This window comes from Nicotiana tomentosiformis, chromosome 12 (genome assembly GCF_000390325.3).
Source record: "Nicotiana tomentosiformis chromosome 12, ASM39032v3, whole genome shotgun sequence".
NCBI classification, from domain to species: domain Eukaryota; kingdom Viridiplantae; phylum Streptophyta; class Magnoliopsida; order Solanales; family Solanaceae; genus Nicotiana; species Nicotiana tomentosiformis.
The window spans coordinates 132634159-132642399 of NC_090823.1; the positions used below are offsets into that span (position 1 = coordinate 132634159).

An 8241-nucleotide genomic window follows, 5' to 3' on the forward strand; every position below is an offset into this window, starting at 1 on the left:
AGACAAGCTTCAGAACAAACAATATTTTGGAGTTCACTATTATAATTATGACACCTTATTTGCCTATATTTGGTGGCGTTTTAGAAACTTTTAACCATTAAGTTCTAAGTGACTGAAAAAGATGCTAACATATGTTTTTCTTGGTTTGTTTATTGTTTTGGGGCCACTCATTGTGTATGTATAATTGTTTCGTAAATAAGTTTTTTCAAGACAAATTGTACTAGTAGTCCTTTCCTCTTGATTTATTAACCTGTATTACTGTTTTAATGTATATTTTTAACTCTAATCATTTCCTATTGTAATGGTAATGTAACGTTTTTCTATCAATCTGAAATTTTTAATAGTCATTGTAAGAATTCTAGTGAATCAAGTTCCCAAAATTATTCGTTTAGTTTCCGGTGTAGGAAATTAACAGCTGCTCGTTCCCAAAATCACTCGGCTAATTATCCCATAATAAACGCATATGAACTAACAATGCAAAAATATATCGCTGCTGTTAAGAATAGTTAATCTTTTGTAACACATTACTACCTTATTTTTGAGGTTACAAACTCATGCATAAGATAAACAATACAAGTAATTAGCTTTTAAATGACCTGATACCTGATAGTATATAAAATTTTGCAGTCATTGCATTTAAGTTAAAACTCTAATTATTATTCCAAATATCTATTCACGCTTAACTACTCTCTCTGTTTCAATTTAAATGAGACATTTTTCTTATTAGTCTGTTCCAAAAAAATGACACATTTCTGTATTTAGAAATAATTTAACTTTAAAAACTTTTCATTTTACTCAGTTTACCCTTAATGAAAAGCTTTTATAACCATACAAATATTGTGGCCCCACAAAACTTTTGCCCCTCAAGCTTTTAGCACCACATAATTCAAAAGTCTTCTTTTGTTCCTTAAACTTTGTGTCAAGTCAAACTACATCATATAAATTGAAACGAAGAGAGTAATAAACAAGCTTCACTTGTAAGTGTTTTGAAACAATTTGTGTAACAAGTACATAACAAGATAATTCAATCCAAAAAGAGTACCTCACAGGGAATGAACAAGCTATATATACAGGAGTAGTCTCTTATAACAAACTTAAAAAAAAAGCTTAGCAACCACTTGGGAGTACAAAATACTAGTCTAAAACATGAAGGATGATCACAACAAATGGCTAATAAAACACTTTTTAGAGAGCAGGCAACTTTCTGGCTGTTGTTATTTAGAGTCTTCAGTCTTCACTTGATACAGTGCTTCAATCTCTTCAGATCAAATGTGTGCCTGAAATTCAAAGACGGCACGTTTCAATCGTATAGAAAAAAGAAATTCGGTCTAATGTAGAAGAACAGTTAATGGAAGGGCACCACAAAATGGCATTTGAATCATTACCCAATTTACCCGATAAGACAAACAGAACGCGCCAGCACGAACAGCCCTCTGAACTTAGGATCGGACTACACGAGCAGCTTGTGAGCTCTGACTGGCCAACTTTCATGTGACAGCCATAAAACCTTGAAGAGTTAGCAAAAATGCATCTGCTAGCAATCTGACGATGAACCTGAAGCACAAGCGCTTTCTGTATTTACTGTTCCTTATGGCTGCTACGTCAGTGCTACTTGCTGTCTGGGATTGAATAACATACTCCCTCTGCAGATCGTTAAGTTTCTCCACCAATTCTTGGAAAGATGGGCGATACTGTGTCTCACTGAGTTGGACGAAACAGTAAAGTTGCATACCAGGTCAGTTGAGAAGATGAGGAAAATTAAAGTGATTCAAAGCCAAAAGTTGCCAGGGCTAGCGTGGAAAATAGTGGACAATCAGGCAATACAAATTTAAAATGCAACTCAATTTGTACTACGTGTGGAAGTTAGTTATTAGGATGTGTATTGGCTACTGAACATGTATATTTGTGTTTTATGCTCTCAGTTTTTATAGGCAATCGGAGATGTTCCTAGCACATAGGCAAAATGGATCTTCTCTTCACTTCTGTTTGGTCCACAGATAGCAAAGCATTCATCAGATCAGATGTTGTCATTGTCTTAATCTTCCATATACTCTCCGTCTTTAATAGTATAGGTTCTTGAAAATCAAATAATTAACACTGATATAGCTATAGTGATGTTTCATGAAGAACTTTAGTCGTCAATCCAGGAGGATAACCTAAAGTTCTAGCAAACTTGCACCACGACCAAAGTATACGCAATGCTCCATCTTAGAAGTTAACATGATCAAATAATGAATTAAAAATAAGACTAACTAGACAGGCTTACCCATTGGCTCAGAGATCAAAATATCAGCTTTCTCAGGCAACTCTACATCTTCAACCTTTCCTATGATTACCTAAACATCCATAGATGAAACATTAACAAAAACGCATAAGAAGCACTACCAAGATACTATATGAATATGTCGGATAGCATTGGAAAAGACACCGGAAAAAAACAAGAGAACGATCAATAAATCAAAAACACCTCAATCCCATACTAAGTGGAGTCAGCTTAAACAAGTAAAAGAACACTTGCTGTAATTCTTTCATTCAGTGATGGATTTCCAGCAATCAGTTTTCTGGCATATTCGGCCATTTCAGAAGCTTCTATGGCATAAACATGCTTTGCACCAGCCTATGAGGTTTTTTGGGTGTGAAGAGAGGTTGGAAAAAGAAAAGATAATAGAGTAGAGATATCAGCATAAATGGCTGTGCTATGGTTGATATCGTTCATCGAAAAGCACAAGATGCATTGGTACAAACAGATCACCTGAGCTGCAAATAATGACAAAATGCCACTACCAGCACCAACATCAACCACTATGCGACCCTCTAGAAAAATAGCCAGTAAGATCTAGTCTTCAAGCGTTGATTAGAAAGATGAGTGTCAGAAACCTCATGTAATTAACAACACAAATACTGGTTTAGAGTAGGCTTAGACATCATCCATATGATAGGACCAAGAGACCAGAATTTAGACATTGCGGTACCACGCCATAAGCATAAGCTTGATTCCAAAAATTCTATGATCAAGTTTGGAGTAACTGATAGACTTGTCTTTGACAATTTAACCTGTAAAAGGAATTTCACGCACCTTCTCCAATATGTTCTTCAATTGTTAAGTCCTCCCACAAGATTTCGTAATCCGGGCAGTCAGTATCCATGTCCACCTTATTAACATCACTACTGCTGGTGCTTCCGAAGCTACTAGTACTGCTTATGCTGTTGACATCAAATGAAGTAGACCAGGATCCCGAAGCTTCATTGGTGGTTGTCCAGTTAGCATCAATGAACTGATTGTCTGGTATTAATGCATTATAACTGTTACTGTAATTAAACTCATGGTCAATGTTTAGCCAAGCCTGTACAAATCTCGTACTCCCTGTCTCTGACGCATCTCGCTTGTTGCCTTTCCATGGCCATGGTAAGCTCTTCTTCGCCATCCATGCCTCTGTCTTCAAGGTGATAGCCTTACAAATCCCTTGTTTTCCCTCACTCTCATCCCCAGAATAGCTTGAGTGTTTCCCCTGAGAATGTTCCTCTTTTGCAAGATTAGAGAATAATCCAAAGGGAGAAGTGTGAACATCTCCCAAACGCGTACGCGCTCCAATGGAATTTGCATCCTCCCAGTGATCTGAGAGAGCAGCCCCAGAAAATGCACGGCTCAAGTAATGACTATCTCCACTTCCACCTTCATGATGCACGCTGCTCTCTCCTGTCCTTATTTTTGACTTAACCTTGTTGCTCACCTTTGAGGCCTGTTATGAGATTTCGTCATATTAGCATATGCCTACCGTTGTATACAGACAGTAAAGAGAACTAAAAGAAAACCAGGCAACTATCCAAACAAAGTGAGTACTAACCAAATTAGAAATTTTGGAGGCAATGGTAACTTGCAGGGGCTGCTGGGGATCAAGCCCAAGTTTGGAAGAAGCAAGGGTTTTCTGGCTCTAAATCTTGCATCAGGTTCCAATTGCTTCACTTCCATTGATGCAAACCCTGTTTCTTGGAAATCCCTCGCATTACTCGATACAGAAATAACACCGACAAAAGTACCATCATCGTCATAAAAAGGGGTAGTGGTAGCAATGACTAGGAATCTATCCCCTCGCTTATTCTTAACTGGAAACAGTCCAGACCAACACTCACCCCTTTTCATCACTAGATGTACAATGTTATTAGCATCAGCATAATCCTGAGCATATGCTAAGAGCTGAACGGGATCTTGTCCAAGAGCTTCTTCAGCAGAATAACCATATAGTCGTTCAGCAGATCGATTCCTGTGCAACAATGGCTCAAATTACACTCCTAAATTAATAACATTGAAAAACATGACAAACACCAATCAAGGTCTAACAATGGCTCAACTTACACTCCTATGTTACATTGAACAAACGTGATAAATAGCAGTCATGGTCTAACTAAAAAGCAAACTCAGCTAATTTTAGACACAAACACAATCTCTCCCAGCCACTTCTTTTCTCTCCCAAGTCCGAATGAACAAAAGAAAAGTGAAAAGGCAAAAGATACGAAGTCTACTTCAATTACTCACCAGTAATTTATACGATAGTTGACATCAAATTTATGCAATGCTTGTCCCATTGACTGTAATATATTCAAATAGTGTCTATCAGTAAACTTCACTGCAGCATGGCCACCACCATTACTGCTGTCACCCTCGCCTTTACTACTACTCTCTCTTCCCAATGGTGACAAATGACTGAAATAAGTTGGCCCTCTCTTCCAAACAGAGACAGCACCACCATCAAAACCACCACCAGCCCTACAACAAGGCCGCTGCTGTGGGGAGATTGAATGGGACGTTTGTCTCTGTGATCTGGGATCATCAGAAATCGTGAGCTTAGACATCTCCTGCTTTAATCGAGCATGCCCTGCCTCAGCTGGTGATGATGGTCCTTGAGCTGATGCTGTTGTATTATCCATTTCGACCCAATATTCCAAGATCGATCAAACCCCACTTCAGATTCAGCCAGTTTGATATTCCCTCCTCCAATGCTCTGAGAAAAACCAATAGGATGTATCTATGACTAATTTACTGACACCCCACTATATATCTGTGTCTATGTAGCCAAATACAAATGAAAAATTTGAAGTGCATTTCTTGCTGAAATGGAGAAAATGGTCGCCTTTTAAGTTCAAGAAGCCACTTTCTTCGGCCCCTGACAGCTAGCTTTCTCATATCATTTCCGTTAAATAATGACCGTCAAAGGTTAATGACGTAGTTTTCCAGAACTCACGGAATGGACCCATATAAGATTCGGTAACGTGATGTCACGTGCCCCAAATGCAGTTTCTAGCAAAACAGCCTTTGAAAAGGTGAAAAGGTCTTAACATCAGTTCCAACTTTGATCATCTCAGGCCTCTCATGGTTCAGATACATTGGAGGTCAAACCAATGACCAGAAAATTGGCCTCATCTGCAGCTATTGCACAACGAGCCTAGATATCTGAATTATTTGCATTTAGGCATCACAATCCAGTCTAATCCCACCTCAACTTCACTCTTCTTATGCCGACTAAACTTGCAATACATACATTCAATCTTACTTCTATGTATCCAAAAACTCTTACTCTAGAGTGCTTCTGCATAGTTCAAACTTTTGGTTTACACTCTCGTTGGTTTCGTCAATTAGCAAAAAGTTGTCTTGGAAAATATTAATCCTCATAGTTTAGAAGTGTCTTGGAAAGGTTGGAGTAGGACGGCTTACCAAGCTATTTAATGCTATACTATGAAGTGGTAGCATGCCCGACGAATGGAGAAGCACTACCTTGATTCCAATTTATTATAACAAAGGAGATATTCAAAGTAATGCGAACTATCATTTAAAATTACCAAATAAATCTTTACCCATAACTACTGACCTAAAGTTTCTCACAGCTTGTACTAATCCTAACGTACACCAATTACATAAAAGGCAGTCCAAAATTTCTGCTAAAACCAGAAAATTGAATCTTGACTGATTAATGTCAGATTTTTCCAGAATTTCTGGAATAGATTCAATATAGGATTCAGTAAAGTGATGTCAGTCACGCACCCCAAATTGCACATATAGCTAAATAAGCATTGGAAAAGGTTAGAAGGACTTAGCATGAGTACCAATTTTGATGATCTCATGCCTCCCTAGTTTCAGAATGACTAGAAAATTAGCTTCATCTGCATTAATTTTTTGGGGAACATCTGCAGGGTGCAGCCAAAGGGTTGAAATTGCTTAGTGAAAAAAAAAGGGGTTGAATTTGACCTCTTGAAAATTTTCACTTACACACTATTTACACACGATTATATAACAATAATAACATATCTAGTAAAATTATACAAGTAGAGCATTTTTGAAAAAACAACTTTTTTGAAAAGTATTTTTGAGAAAAATACACTTAGAAGCACTTTTTAAAAGCTTAGCCAAACCCTAATTGTTGCTTAAAAGAGATTTTCAAGTTAATTAGTCAAACACAAACTACTTCTCACCAAAAATATTTTTTTGAAAAGCGCTTTTCTCAAAAGCGCCTCTTAAAATAAGCGGTTTTTAGAAACTTGACCAAACAAGATATAAGATAACTAATGAGAAAAAAAATAACAACAAGGGAGGCTTCATCAGCACACGAAAATTTGGAATTCGGTCCGAATTCTAATATTTTGGCCAAAAAATGCCAAAACACGAGTAACGGTCATGCTGAAACCCTGACTATTGTTCATAAGGTTATTTTTTATGTCCACACACAATTTTAGGTGAATTGGATCCGGTAGCCCGAATTCATGCAAATGGCGTGGACTATAACACACGAAAATTTGGAAATCGACCTAAATTCAAGATCTTTGGCCCTAAAATGCCAAAACATGAGGAACGTTCATGCCGAAGCTATGACTGTTGTTCATTAAGTCAGTTTTGATGGCCCCGCAAAATATTTGGTTAATCAATCTGGTAGCCCGGATTTATGCATACGGCAGCACACAAAAATTTGAAAATCGGCAAGAATTCTAGTTTTTTGGCCCTAAAATACCAAAAAACAAGGAACGGTCATGCCGAAGCAATTACTATTGTTTATTAGGTCATTTTTGATAGCCTCGCAAAATTTTTGGCGATTAGAATCCGATAGCCCATGTTCATGCAGATAGCGAGGACTATAACGCACGAAAATTTAGAAACCGGCCAGAATTCTAGTTTTTTTTTATCCTTAAATTCTAAAAAAAATGAGGAACACTCGTGCCAAAGCCATGACTATTGTTCATTAGGTCATTTTTTTAATGGCTGCGCAAATTTTTAGGCAATTTGGATCTAGTAGCCCGGATTCATGAAAATGGTATTGACTATAGCATAAGAAAATATGAAAATCGGCTCGAATTCTTGTTTTTTGACCCTAAAATACCAAAAAACAAGAAACGGTCGGGCATGATTATTGTTCATTAGGTCATTTTTTATCCGCAAAATTTTAGGCGATTCGGATCCGGTAGTCCCGATTCATGAAAATGGCATGGACTATATATAACACACGAAAATATGAAAATCGGCTCGAATTCTAGTTTTTGGCCCTATAATGCCAAAAACAAAAAGGAATGTTCATGCCGAAATTATGACTATTGTTCATTAGGTCATTTTAGATGGTCCCACATAATTTTAAACGATTCGGATCTGGTAGCTCAGATTCATGCAGATGGCATGAAATATAACTAGTTTTTTAAAAGGCATTTTCGGGGCGAGTGCACCAAAAATGCCCCAATGCGATGGTGTGGGGAGAAAGTCTCAAAAGGCGTACACCCAGCAATTCAGGGCGTACGCCCGAGCGTTTGAGGCACAATTTTTTAGTGAGGCATAAGCCCCAAAGACTTTTTCAAATTAAAACAAAATTTGTTGAATAAGTCATTCATATAATATCCAAATTCTCAAAAATCAGCTTGTAATTACTCAAAAGTTTTAAAAAGGAACTGAAATATATTAAATTAAAAAAGTTAAGGCCCTTTTTTTATTGATTAAATCCCTAATTTATGATATTTTTCAATTCTTTATCTTGTCCGCTAGTATACTAATATCTCCCAAAAGTAACGAATCTTTAATTTTTTTTACAAATACAAAAAGAACTCCATTCTCCTACATAGTAGCAAGTTCAAAGTTCAAATTGGAGGTTAGTCATCATTTTTGTTTCTCCATGTATAAAATTTTATTCTTTTCGACTCAAATTTTATATATATATATATATCACATATTTATAGTTTTCTTCAATTTTTAAGCTATTTGACATGTTTATA

The 8241-nt window shown here is 36.8% G+C and overlaps 1 pseudogene; it reads right to left on the bottom strand.

Moving 5' to 3' along the window:
• Positions 1 to 943: 943 nt before the first annotated feature.
• Positions 944 to 6235, bottom strand: LOC104097615 (uncharacterized; annotated as a pseudogene).
• Between the last annotated feature and the right edge of the window lie 2006 nt (positions 6236 to 8241).